This window comes from Myotis nattereri, assembly GCF_964212035.1.
Source record: "Myotis nattereri genome assembly, chromosome: X".
Lineage (NCBI taxonomy): Eukaryota > Metazoa > Chordata > Mammalia > Chiroptera > Vespertilionidae > Myotis > Myotis nattereri.
Window position 1 is genome coordinate 5310402 of NC_138078.1, and position 13764 is coordinate 5324165.

Below are 13764 nucleotides of genomic sequence, written 5' to 3' on the forward strand. Positions count from 1 at the left end.
CTCTCTAAAATCAATAAAATATATATATTTAAAAAAATAAAATTAAATTAAAAATAAAAATCAATGGAAAAATATCCTCAGGTGAGGATTAACAACAAAACGGAAAAAACAACTTTATTTACAAAGCAGACTGTGAACAGAATTTGGCCTTCGTTTGGTTGGCCAGCCCCTGCTGTGGAGTTGATGTTCCCTTCGGGCCCTCAGCAGAGAGGACTGAGCTGGAGATGGAAACATTGCAAACCATCAGGATTCGGTCTTGGGGGAGAGCTTTTAAACAACAGAACAAAGAAGCCAGGAAAGCCCAGGGTGGTGTTTGGAGGCATCCCAACAACATTCCAAGAAATGTGGGTGAGCAGGATAAGTCTTATCGACCTCGCAGGATTACCTAGAAGCAGGCAACACCATCAGGAGGGAGAAATGCTCTTTTTGTACGCCACATTGATCTACAACGGGAAGCTTTCTCCAACTGCTCCCACTTGCATGGGAGTGAAGGAAGAGGCAGTAGATGCAGTCGTAAAATCTGCCTGGTCCCACCATTCAGCGGTGTGGCCTTGGGACCACCACCTTCCCTCTCTGTTCTTCAGTTTCTCTGCCTGGGAAATGGGAATGAGAGCCAGAAGACTGACCTCAGAGCATTGTTGTGAAGGTCGGCCATGCAGTAAGTGCTGCATGCATGTGCAAGATGATTGTTTCTTCTCTCAATGGCTCCCGTATTCTAGAAGGGTTCCCTTCCCAAGCTTGGCTCACACTAAAATGCAACTCAGTTCGACTTCACTGACTCCTCTCATCTGAACATCACCACTCCGCCTCAGAACTATGCAGATCCTCTGTCCCTTTAAGAACCTTCTAGATTCACCATTCTAGAATGTTCCCAGGCTCCATCTACACCCTGGCTGGGAATTCCTGGGACACTTACCTTGCCTTGAATGATGCATGCTGTCTCAGAGCGCAGACTACCTTTGATATAATTTCCAGAACTGACTAATGAGGCCCGTATAAAAGGGGTGTTTCCTTGGGCAATATCAGATTAGATGGACTTGCCCAAGAAATCGGTTCACTCCACCTTCCCCTTGCCTCTCAAGAAAAGATATGCTTTAATAACTGAGTTTCACGGAAAGGCGTTCCTTTCCTATCCATCTTCACTGGAGGCGAATGAAGGTGGCTTTTGCTTCTGTTTTGTTCTGGCTTTCATCTTAGCAGCGTTTGGACTCACTGATTTTTGTACATTTGATGCAACTGTAACCTCGTGAACATTTAATGGTCACACGCTCCTATGTTTGATAAGTAGTGGCCGCTGTCAGCTCCCTGCTCTATCCTCCAGACATCTCTTCCCCTTTTAAAAAAAAAGAATATTTTTTTAATTGATTTCAGAGAGGAAGAGAGAGGGAGAGAGAGAAACACCAACGATGACAGAAAATCATCCATCGGCTGCCTCCTGCACGCCCCACACTGGGGATCAAGCCCACAACCTGGGCATGTGCCCTGACTGGGAATCCAACCTTGACCTCTTGCTTCAAAGGTTGACCCCAACCACTGAGCCACACGAGCCAGGCTCCTCCTCGCCTTTGATACACTAGAGGCAAAAAACAAAAACAAAAAACGATGTCCTGGCCCAGGTCGTTGCTCCTGCTCCAGACCTTGAATCTGCCCCATCTCCTAGGAGCCCTGGGTACCTGCGCACAGGAGGCAGCATCTACACGACAGACTCCTTACTCTGCAGGCCCAGTGAGAAAAAGAAAGAAAAGGAAAACTTTGTCCTGATTTCCAGTCCAAACTGTTTGAGTGACCAAGTAGTTCCAGAAGACAAAGGTATGCTCTTCTTCGCTGGGCAACTCAGCTCATATTTGCAGAGAGGAAAGGAGATAGAACTAGAAAATTAACATTGGCAAGGGTAGGAAACAGTCTTATCATGAAGGAACCCAGACCATGGCCACCTTAAACCAATGATTGATCTCTACATCACTAATAGCAGGAGACCCTGGCATGTTAATATCTTAGATGTGGTCATAGTATCGGATTCACAGAGAAAAAATGTCTTTATCTTTCGTTAAAATAGCTTAGTGGGATGTAATTCACATACCATTCGATCCACCCATTTAAGTGTAAATTCAATGGCTTTCAGTATATTCACAGAGTTGTGCCTGTGCCTCCACAAGCAATTTGAGAACAATTTCATTACCCTCCAAAGAAATCCCTTAGCCGTCACACTCTAGTCTAGTCCCTCCATCCACACGTGCCCCTGCCCCCAACCCCAGGCAACCCCTAATTTACTTTCTGGCTCCAGAGCTGCCTATTCTGAATGTGGAATCATGCCAAATGTGGTCTTTCGTGACTGACTTCTGTCTTTTAAAAAATGTATTTTATTGATTTCAGAGAGGAAGGGAGAGGGAAAAAGAGATAGAAACATCAATGATGAGAGAGAATCATTGATTGGCTGCCTCTTGCATGCCCCCTACTGGGGATCGAGCCCACAACCTGGGCATGTGCCCTTGACCAGAATCGAACCCAGAACCCTTTAGTCCGCAGGCCGACGCTCTATCCACTGAGCCACACCGGCTAGTGCTCGTTACATCTTTTTAATGATAGCCATCGAGTGGGTGTGAAGTGGAATCTCACTATGGTTTCCATTGTCTTTCCCAATGGCTAATGATGCTGATCATCTCTTCGCGTGTTTATTAGTCATGTGTGTATCTTCTTTGGAGAAATCTCTATTCAGACCTTTTGCCTACTTCCTTCTTTTTTTAAAATGGATTTTATTTATTTATTTTTTAAGAGCTGTCTTGGGTTCTTAGCAAAATGGAGTGGAACGAATAGAGCGTTCTCACGTCCCGGCTGCCTCCACCCAGGTGCAGCTTCCCCCACTATCTGCTCCCTGACCAGAGGGGTACATTTCTTACTATTGAACCAAGATCGACACCTCACATTGACCAAAGTTCATAGCTTACATTAGGGCTCACTCTCGGTGTTGTATATTCTCTGGGTTTGGACAAATGTATACTGACATGTACCCACCATTAGAGTATCATACAGGATAGCTTTATTGCCCTAAAAATCTTCTGTGCTCCCCTAGTCATCTCTCCCTCCCCCACAACCCCAGGCAACCATTCATTTTGGAACTATCTCCTCAGTTTTGCCTTTTCCAGAATGTCCTGGAGTTGGAATCATAGACTGTGTAGTCTTTTCTGATGGGCTTCCTTCACTTGGCAATATGCATTTAAGGTTGCTGTGTGTGTTGTCACGGCTCCATAGCTCATTTCTTTTTAGCTCTGCGAAGTATTCCATTGTCCGGATGGACCGTGTTTATTTATCCACTCACCTATTGAGAGACATCTTGGCTGTTTCCAATTTTTGACATTGATGAAGAAAGCTGCTATAAACACCCACCTGCGGCTTCCTTTGCCCATGATAAAATGGCCTGTGTTTTTTTAAAGTTGTGGTTGCTTTTATGCATTCTAAATACCAGCCCCTCATCAGCGAGGTGAACGGCAAACATTTGCTCCAGCGCTTTGCGCTGTCTTCCCACTTTCTCCTTGGCAGCTTTTGAAACAGACAAGTTTGTCATTTTGATGTCCAGTTCATCTATTTTTGTTGTTGCTTTCGCCTTTGGTGTCCTAGTAAAGGAACCATTGTCTAACCCAAGGTCATGACGATTTCTACTGTGTTTTCTTCTGAGAATTTTAGCTCTTACATGAAGGTCTTTTACTCATTTGGAACTTTTGCACATGCTGTGTTATCCTTATCTTTTTATAGATACAGACTAAAGAATGTAGGTGGGAGTATCTGTTGACTGTAATAAAAAATACTTTAGAAAAATAGATGAAGCAAATATAAGTACAATTCTGATAGATGCTGTGTTTAAGGTGATGGGTTTATGGGTGGGTGCCCATTACACTCTTTTTTATTTTTTAATCCTCACCTGTGGACATGTTTCTCATTGATTGCAGAGAGAGAGAGGAAGGGGGAGGGGGAGAGAAACATCGATGCGGTTGCTTCCTGTACACGATCTGAAGGCGCCTGAAGGGGGATCGGACCTGCAACCTTTTAGTGCACTGGATGATGTCCCAACCCACTGAGCAACACTGGCTCTGTATTTTTAAAAACTCTTTAAATAGAAAGTAAATGGAAAAGATGGAGAAGTAAAAATCAGAAAAACTACTTGCTCTATCAGTGAACCTATGACTAATAGAAGAATAAACTTGCATTTATTTTAACTTGTTTTTAAAGTAAATTCTTTGTAAACTTCAGCATTTTATAATTAGTTGTCAGTTATTTGTCACGCTGCTAATAAAAACACATTATAGAATGAATGCCCCCACGGTACATTTTTTTGCAGTACACACCCATGAGAGGAAAGGAGTTCTTTCTTGAGGGGGGCATTTCTCTTCAGGGGAGTTCACAGGTCGTGTACTGTTATCACATAGACTGCAAATGTTCCCATGGGCAAAGCGTGCGTGGTTCCCGGGCGGCAGAGGCAGCGCCGTGGGCCTGGCCCTGGCCCACAGTTTGCAGACCTCTGTAGTTGGACCCCGTGGTAGGCAATGAGTGGGGGAATTCCGCTCCTGGTTGCAAGGCAGTCCATCGCCTCTTCCAGCACCTTCCTCGGTGCCCAGTTCATCTGGTTCATTTCCTTTCCCCCAGGAGGCAGGGCCCCATAGTCAAGATTTGTGGTCTGTGCCCTGACTGGTTTGGCTCAGTGGATAGAGTGTCGGCCTGTGGACTGAAGGGTCCCAGGTTCGATTCTGGTCAAGGGCCCATGCTCAGGTTGTGGGCTCCATCCCCACTGGGGGGCCTGCAGGAGGGAGCCGATCCATGATTCTCTCTCATCTCCCTTCCTCTCTGAATCAATACAAATATATTTTTAAAAAATATTTGTGGTCTGGGGCTCTCCTCGATGCTTCAGGACCAGCCAGAGCTTCGGAGCTGCCGCCCTGGGCCAGGGGTCAGCCAGGGGTGGGCAAACTTTTTGACTCGAGGGCCACAATAGGTTCTTAAACTGGACCGGAGGGCCGGAACAAAAGCATGGATGGAGTGTTTGTGTGAACTAATATAAATTCAAAGTAAACATCATTACATAAAAGGGTACGGTCTTTTTTTTTTTTAGTTTTATTCATTTCAAACGGGCCGGATCCGGCCCCAGGCCATAGTTCGCCCACGGCTGGTAGCCCCTGCCTCCCAGCCCCCTCCCGCTTCCCCTCCACCCCCGCTCCCGCTCTGCCAACTGCCTGGCTCCTCCCCTTCCCACGTTGCTCCTCCCCACCACCCCCGCTCCACCAACCGGGTCCGGCCCCTGAGCTTTCCCCGCCCACCAGGCTCCGCCCCCTCCAGCTCCGCCTCCCGTCGCTCCGCCCCCCGCAGCTACCCTGCCGGCTCATCCGTGGCCAGGCTGCGCGCTTTCCCGCTCCGCTCCGCCGCAGGCTCCGGTGCCCCCGCCGCGTCCGTCTCCGCTGCGCCCCGCGTCGAGCCCCAAGATGACCAACATCGTGCTGTTCAGCGGCAGCTAGGAGACCAGGTGGGGACGCGCGGGGCCGGGGAGGGCGCTCCCCCTTCCGGGGCGGGCCGGTCACGACGCGGCCTCCGCGCCACCGCCGCGGCGCCCCGGAAAGCCGAGGGCGGCCCCGGCCCGGAAGGGCGACCCGGGGGCGGTCGCAGCGTCTCGGGGCGCGGTGGGCACCGCCGGCAGGAACCGCGCGGGTGCGGGGCACGCGGGGAGGGCCGCCCTGGCTGTGCTCGCCCGGCGTGCGTGGCCCTGCCGGGCTGATCCCGAACCCCGCGTGCTCGGGAAGGGGCCTTCCACGTCCCCCTCCCCCTCCAACCCCCCCTATCCCCGGGCCGCGCGCTCGATTCACCTGCGGCGATTTCAGAGGCCGCTTCCCCGCCCTGCCCCGGAAGGTCGGAGCCCACGGGCCCGGGAGCAGCGTGGCGAAAGCTACCGGGTGACTCTCCCGGGCGCAAACCTTTGGGTGAACCAGCAGGTGTGGTTGTGCCAAGGTTTTCAAAAGCGTGGGAACGCTGGGGGCGCACGTGCTGGGTTGCCCTGCGCTTCCTCTAATTTTTCTGCCTCCGAGATGATGGACTTGCAGCTCCTTCGCGGTTCTGAGACTCCGCTGTGTCCAGCCACCAGGCCGTGGCTGGAGTGTAAGCGCCACCCATGTCGCGGGGCCACCAGGAGCGCTGGCCTCCGGGCCGCGAGGGCAGGCGGGAGCCCCTACCTCAGGCGCCGGGCCCGGGGCTCCTTTCCCACCTGCCTGAGTCCTCCAAGCTCTCTGATCAGTTTCAGGTTGGTCTCATTTCCTCGCTCTCCCTTTAAATGTCTAGCGCTGCACACGGTGTCTATTTCTTATCTTTGGCCAAGACCCACTTCAACATTTTCAACAAGCGCTGGTACCGTTAGTGCCAGCTGCGCAAAACAAAACAAAACAAAAAATCCCCTCTATTCCTACTTCCCGCTGTTTCAAAAATTAACTTGAAATAGGTCATAGACCTAAATGTAAAACCCAGAGCTAATCATTTCTAGATGAGAACATGGGGGACGATCTTGATGATCTTGCGTTAGGCAAAACATTCCTTAGATTCTGAGGTGTGACATGAATGCATGTGGGGAAGGTGGTGAGTCCCAGCTTTTCCCAAGAGGTGAGTCCCTGCTTCCTGTTGGGCATGACGCAGCCCTGCTGATCAGTGACAAAACATTTGTGACTGAGTAGCAGGTGGTATTAATGCTGGGAGCCCTTTGGCTAAAGAATTTGTCTTTGCAGAATGTTTAAAAAACACATTTTTTATGGATTTCAGAGAGGGAGAGAGAGAAACATCAATGATGAGAGAGAATCATTGATCGGCTGCCTCCTGCACGCCCCACACTGGGGATCGGGCAACCTGGGTATGTGCCCTGATGTGGAACTGAACGCTCAACCACTTAGCCACACTGGCTGGGCATGTCTTTGCAGAATTCAATAAAGAGGACCAGGAAGATATCAGGAACTCGGGGAAAGGTAAGTATAGCTAGGTTTGAATGCTGCAATGTTTTGCCAGTCCTATTTAAGTTTCAGTAGCCTTAGAACAGGAGAAGAATGGGTTCATGGTTTTTGTTCAGGAAGTGTTGTCATATAAGTAAAGGAGAAATTTCTGGGTGACGTGCACTTTGAAACACTACGCTGCTGTAAAAAAAGAAGGCACTCTTATCATTCGCAACAGCATGGAGGGACCTGGAGAGCATTATGCTAAGGGAAATAAGCCAGTCGGAGAAAGATAAATATCACATGATCTCACTCATTTGTGGAATGAACAACATAAACTGATGAACAAAAATAGAGCCAGAAATATCACATGATCTCACTCATTTGTGGAATATAATGAACAACATAAACTGATGAACAAAAACAGATCCAGAGACAGGGAAGCATCGATCAGACCATCAAACCTCAGAGGGAAGGTAGGGGAGGGTGGGGGTAAGGGGGAGAGATCAACCAAAGGACTTGTATGCAAGCATATAGGCCTAACCAATGGACACAGACACCAGGGGGGGCGAGGGCATGAGTGGGGAGGATGAGGAGTAATGTGGGGATAAGGACACATATGTAATAACTTAATCAATAAAAAAATTAAAAAAAAAATAGAGACAGAGAAGCATCGAACAAACAGTCAAACCTCAGAGGGAAGGCAGGGGAGGGGATAAGAGATCAACCAAAGGCAATGTGTTCCTTCTTACGTGTTATGTTAGTGCAGCCCAATGCTCTGCTGCTAAAGAAAGTGGTTAATCTAGATCTGAAGTCCATGGTGAAGTCAGGACTGGACTTCTGTGGGTGAAACTTCCTCAGACATCGATGTATTCAAGCGGACTCAATGTTATTTGCTTCTGAGTGGTTTATAACTACCCCTTGATAATTAGAAGTCATGAGGTCTCCTGAACCACTCTACACGAAGTCTTGGAATTGCTTCTATAGTTACATTCTAGACCAGCCGTGGGCAAACTGGCCCGCGGGCCGGATCCGGCCCATTTGAAATGAATAAAACTATTGAAAAAAAAGACCGTACCCTTTTATGTAATGATGTTTACTTTGAATTTATATTAGTTCACACAAACACTCCATCCATGCTTTTGTTCCGGCCCTCCACTCCAGTCTAAGAACCCATTGTGGCCCTCGAGTCAAAAAGTTTGCCCACCCCTGTTCTAGACTCTAAAGGTTAAGGTCTTGACTTTTCTCTCCATGAACTGTGTAGGTCGAGAGGTTGATGTCCACCACAGTTCCTCTCCGACCAGGCACTGTGCTAGTGATCCAGTTTCCACTGTGGGCCCCTAAGACCAGATGCAAGAGCAACAGGAAGAGAGAACTGATTCATTTCCTCTACGGGGCCCCTTCCTCAATCTCGTACTGAGCCAGGCCCAGAACGCCTGCTGCTCGCTGTCTCTCGGTCATCACTGTTCCCATTCCCCATTTTTCTTTTCTTTTTTTACTTTTCTTATATTTTTATTGATTTCAGAGAGGAAGGGAGAGAGAGAAAAAAAACATCAGTGATGAGAGAGAATCATTGATCAGCTGCCTCTTGCACTCCCCCACTGGGGATCAAGCCCACAACCCGGGCATGTGCCCTTGACCAGAATCGAACCCAGGACCCTACAGTCCGCAGGCCGACGCTCTATCCGCTGAGCCAAACCGGCTAGGGCCCAGTCCCCATTTTTCAAACACCACTGAATGGGACACAGAGCCTCCTGATTTTACCTTGTCATCTCTAAGTCATTCACATAGAGGGAGATTCTGTCCCGGATGTCATCCTAGCACTGATGATGTGTCTGAACAGCTGTTGTAGCATGTTATCCTGGTAGTTAACCTGCCCACAGAATCCTTAACTGTTGTATGACCCAAAGTTCTGGCTGTCTCTTGTCATGTAACAAACCCCCCCAGGACTTCGTGGCTTAAAGCAATAATGGTTTACTTGACTCATGTCTGCAATTCGGGCAGGGTGCAGCAAGGAAGGCTTGTTTCTGCCCCAGGTGGTGTATCTGGGACAGTCACCTGGGGCTGGAGAGCCACGGCCAAGATGGCTCACTCCCAGGGCTGGTGGGTGAGCACTTGCTTCTGCCTGGGAGCTTGGTTGGGAAGCTCAGTACCTGTCCACAGGGCTGCTTGAGCTTCCTGCTGGCATGGGAGCAGTGCCCAGCATGAATATTCCAGGATCCGGGAGCTGCCAGTCGCTGAAGGCCTGGGCATCATCATCTCCGTCTCATTCTCTTGCCAAGCAGAGCCCTCCCACATCCAGGGGGAATCTTCTTGATGGGAAAAGTGTTAAAGGGCCTGAGGCCACCTTTTAACTTCCACATCCATTCATCCTTGACTTCTTATTTCCTGATCAGTAAAGATCCTCTATCTCAGGGGTGGGGAAACTTTTTGACTCGAGGGCCACAATGGGTTCTTAAACTGGACCGGAGGGCCGGAACAAAAGCATGGATGGAGTGTTTGTGTGAACTAATATAAATTCAAAGTAAACATCATTACATAAAAGGGTATGGTCTTTTTTTTTTTTTTTTAAGTTTTATTCATTTCAAACGGGCCGGATCCGCCCGCCCGCGGGCCGTAGTTTGCCCACGGCTGCTCTATCTGAAGAGCAAATGGATGCTGCCTTCTGCTCACAGTTCTTAAAAGTCCTAGAGTAGCCCTGGCCAGTGCGGCTCAATTGGTTAGGCATCGCCCCTTGCACTGAAACGCACTGAAAGGTTGCCGGTTCGATTCCTGGTCTCAGGGCACATGCCCGGGTGCAGGAGGCAGCCGATAGATGTTTCGCTCTCACAACGATGTTTCTCTTTCTCTCCCTCTCTCTAAATAAATCAATAAAAAAAACTTTTTAAAAAAAGTCCTAGAATAAAGCTCAGTCGTGATCATCTTTATGAGTAGACGCAGGGATAGCTTTAGAAAAAAAGTTGCCATGGCAATCGCATTTTCTGGCCTCTCCTGAACTAGTCATATGGGGATTGAGGTTCCCGAGGAAAAATAGGCCAGAGAGGCTGAAACTCGGGGATAAGCGGGTATCACACCAGGAATTGGCAAACTCTTTCTGGCAGGGCCCAGATAGTGACTATTTTAGGCTCCGCAGGCCCCTGTCGTCTCTGTAGTGTCAGCCGGATCTGTGGGCGAGGAGTCCATCATGGCTCACTTCATTCCTCCTGGCGGCTAGAGGGGCGAGCCCAGCCTTTCGAGGCTGCCCGCGTTCCTCGCTCTCCACCGCTTCTTCCATCTTCAAAGGCAGCAACGGAGTCTCTTTCTGACCTCACTTCCGTCTTCACATCGTTCTTTGATCTGAGCCCCTCATCAGATGTCTCATCGCCAAACATGTTCTCCCGTGCAGTGGGCTCCCTTTTCGTTTTGTTTATGGTCTCTTTTGCGGTGCAGAAGCTTATATATATATATATATATATATATATACTGAGTGCCAGATTATTATGACCGGCCAGATTACTATGACCACCCCATCAGTACAATGAAGTGAATTAGTTATGCAAATAATAATAATAATAAAACCTGGAGAGTATTTGCTTAGGGAGTTTTCAATATTCAGTATTTTTGGAAGTGTCAATGAAGTACTGATGGGGTGGTCATAATAATCTGGCCACTCAGTGTATATATATATTAATTTTTTATAGAGAGGAAGGGAGAGGGATAAGAGAGTTAGAAACATCGATCAGCCGCCTCCTGCACACCCCCTACTGGGGATGTGCCCACAACCAAGGTACATGCCCTTGAGCGGATTGGAACCTGGGACCCTTCAGTCCGCAGGCGGACGCTCTATCCACTGAGCCACACCGGTCAGGGCTGCGGAAGCTTTTTATTTTGCGGTGGCCCCATTTGTTCATTTTCTCCTTGGTTTCCTTACCCCAGGAGATGTGTCTGTAAACACGTTGCTATGAGAGACGTCTGAGATTTTGCTGCCTCTGGTTTCTTCCAGGATTTTGATGGTTTCACAACTTACATGGGCCCTTGTGATTGTATTGGTCACCTAGGACAATCCAGAACAGGCTCCCTATTTTAGGTCAGCTGATTAGTACCTTAATTCCATCTGCTACCCTGGTGCCCCGTTGCCTTTTTCTTTTATTGTTTTTTACAAGGATTTAAATATGTTTTATTGATTTTTTTACAGAGAGGAAGGGAGAGGGATAGAGAGTTAGAAACATCAATGAGAGAGAAACATGGATCAGCTGCCGCCTGCACACTCCCTACTGGGGCTGTGCCCATAATCAAGGTACATGCCCTTGACCGGAATTGAACCTGGGACCCTTGAGTCCGCAGGCTGATGCTCTATCCACTGAGCCAAATGGGTTAGGGCGCCCCATTGCCTTTATATATATATATATAGAGAGAGAGAGAGTTGGTTTTTTACAGAGAGGAAGGGAGAGAGATAGAGAGTTAGAAACATCGATGAGAGAGAAACATCGATCAGCTGACTCCTGCACATCTCCTACTGGGGATGTACCCGCAATCCAGGTACATGCCCTTGACCGGAATCGAACCTGGGACCTTTCAGTCCGCAGGCTGACGCTCTATCCACTGAGCCAAACCGGTTTCTGCGTGCCTTTTAAACTTATGGATACACAGGTCCAGGGTAGTAGGAGAAAGATGTCTTTTTTAAAAATTTTGATTAAGTTATTACATATGTGTCCTTATCCCCATGTTACCCCCATCCCCCCACTCATGCCCTCACCCCCCTGTTGTCTGTGTCCATTGGTTGGGTTTATATGCTTGCATACAAGTCCTTTGGTTGATCTCTGCCCCTTAGCCCCACCCTCCCCTGCCTTCCCTCTGAGGTTTGATGGTCTGATCGATGTTTCTCTGTCTCTGGATCTGTTTTTGTTCATCAGGTTATGTTCATTATATTCCACAAATGAGTGAGATCATGTGATATTTATCTTTCTCTGACTGGCTTATTTCACTTAGCATAATGCTCTCCAGTTCCATCCATGCCGTTGTAAAAGGCAAGAGTTCCTTCTTGTTTACCGCAGCGTAGTATTCCATTGTGTAGATCAGGGGTCCTCAAACTTTTTAAACAGGGGGCCAGTTCACTGTCCCTCAGACCGTTGGAGGGCCAGACTATAGTTTAAAAAAAACTATGAACAAATTCCTATGCACACTGCACATATCTTATTTTGAAGTAAAAAAACAAAACGGGAACAAATATAATATTTGTATTTGCATGTGGCCCGCGGGCTGTAGTTTGAGGACCCCTGGTGTAGATGTACCACAGTTTTTAATCCACTCATCTGCTGATGGGCACTTAGGCTGTTTCCAAATCTTAGCTATTGTAAATTGTGCTGCTATGAACATAGGGGTGCATAGATCCTTTCTGATTGGTGTTTCTAGTTTCTTGGGATATATTCCTAGAAGTGGGATCACTGGGTCCAATGGGAGTTCCATTTTTAGTTTTTGGAGGAAACTCCATACTGTTCTCCACAGTGGCTGCACCAGTCTGCATTCCCACCAGCAGTGCACGAGGGTTCCTTTTTCTCCACATCCTCGCCAGCACTTGTCGTTTGTTGAGAAAGATGTCTTTAGGGGCCATTGCTCTGCCTACCCCTTCATTCTCAGCCCATGGGCTAGATTGTTGGCCCATGAGCTATGTAATAATGTGACTTCCAAATTGACTTTTTCCCACAGTTGGTGTGAGTTCCACAAGGAATTCCACTGAGCTCCTTTGTGCCTGAGATCGGAGGGCACATGGAATTCGTCTGTCTGTCTCACCCTGAGGTTGGCACTGTCTGCATTCATAGCGGAGCACATGCGAGAATATGACCCACTATTTCCCAAACTCATTTGCGGATCATGTCAACTTGGAAAACTTATTTTTTTTTGTCTTCTGATCTTCTTGACATTGGGTAGAAGCTTCTGTTATTCAGGTAGTCTTAACTAGATAGTCTCCCCAAAATCACTTGTTGAAAAAAATGCATAAATAGCCCTGGCGGCATGGCTCAGTGGTTGAGCATTGACCCATGAACCAGGAGGTCTTGGTTCGATTCCGGGTCAGGGCACATGCCCAGGTTGCGGGCTCGATCCCCAGTAGGGGGTGTGCAGGAGGCAGCCGATCCATGATTCTCTCTCATCCCTGATGTTTCTATCTCTCTCTCCCTCTCCCTTCCTCTATGACATCAATTAAAATATATATTTTTTAAAAAGCATAAATACTATAGTAAATGTGACGCTTTCTGTTGAAAAAGACCTGCAGCCGCTTGACGAAATAGGTCTGGGAAGGGTTGCAGCTTGAGTGGTGAGGAGTAGGAAGGAGGGCGATCTGAACTGGTGGGGGAAGTTGCCATGGCAGGTGTGGGTGCGGGTGGCTGCTGTCACGAGGTGGGTGTATTGGGAGCATTTCTCAGCATCTGTGTAGCTGGGTGAGGTCTTCTGCTTGCTCAGTTCAGGATGAGAGGCGGTGGCAAAGCAAATGCAAAATTCATGTTGCGCTCCAATTGTTTCTGATACATCAGTCCCTGGGACAGATTTTGCCTTTGGAAAACCAACATTGTAGCAGCGCTGGTGGTCCCAGGTTCTCCCAGGTTCTGCGAAGGACCCGCCTGAGCACACAGCATCGATTGCTTTCCTTCCCATGGAAGGCACGTGCCAGGCTGCCTCTCAGGTTGAACACTCAGAACTCAGCACCCAAAACACAGACATTTCCCAACATGCAGTTCTTAGAGACGTGCAAAGCTTCTGTTTACTCAGGGAGCTACTGGAGGAGCCCGGCCGGTGTGGCTCAGTGGTTGAGCGTCAGTCTATGAACCAGGAGGTCATG

The 13764-nt window shown here is 48.3% G+C and overlaps 1 protein-coding gene across 1 annotated transcript in view; it reads left to right on the forward strand.

Annotated features, from left to right (window-relative positions):
• Positions 1–5376: 5376 nt before the first annotated feature.
• Positions 5377–13764, forward strand: part of PRPS2 (phosphoribosyl pyrophosphate synthetase 2) — a 36178-nt gene continuing 27790 nt past the window's right edge. Inside the window, exon 1 of the mRNA XM_081081127.1 lies at positions 5377–5559. The gene's annotated coding sequence lies outside the window, so the exon portion shown is untranslated. The remainder of the gene's footprint in view (positions 5560–13764) is intronic.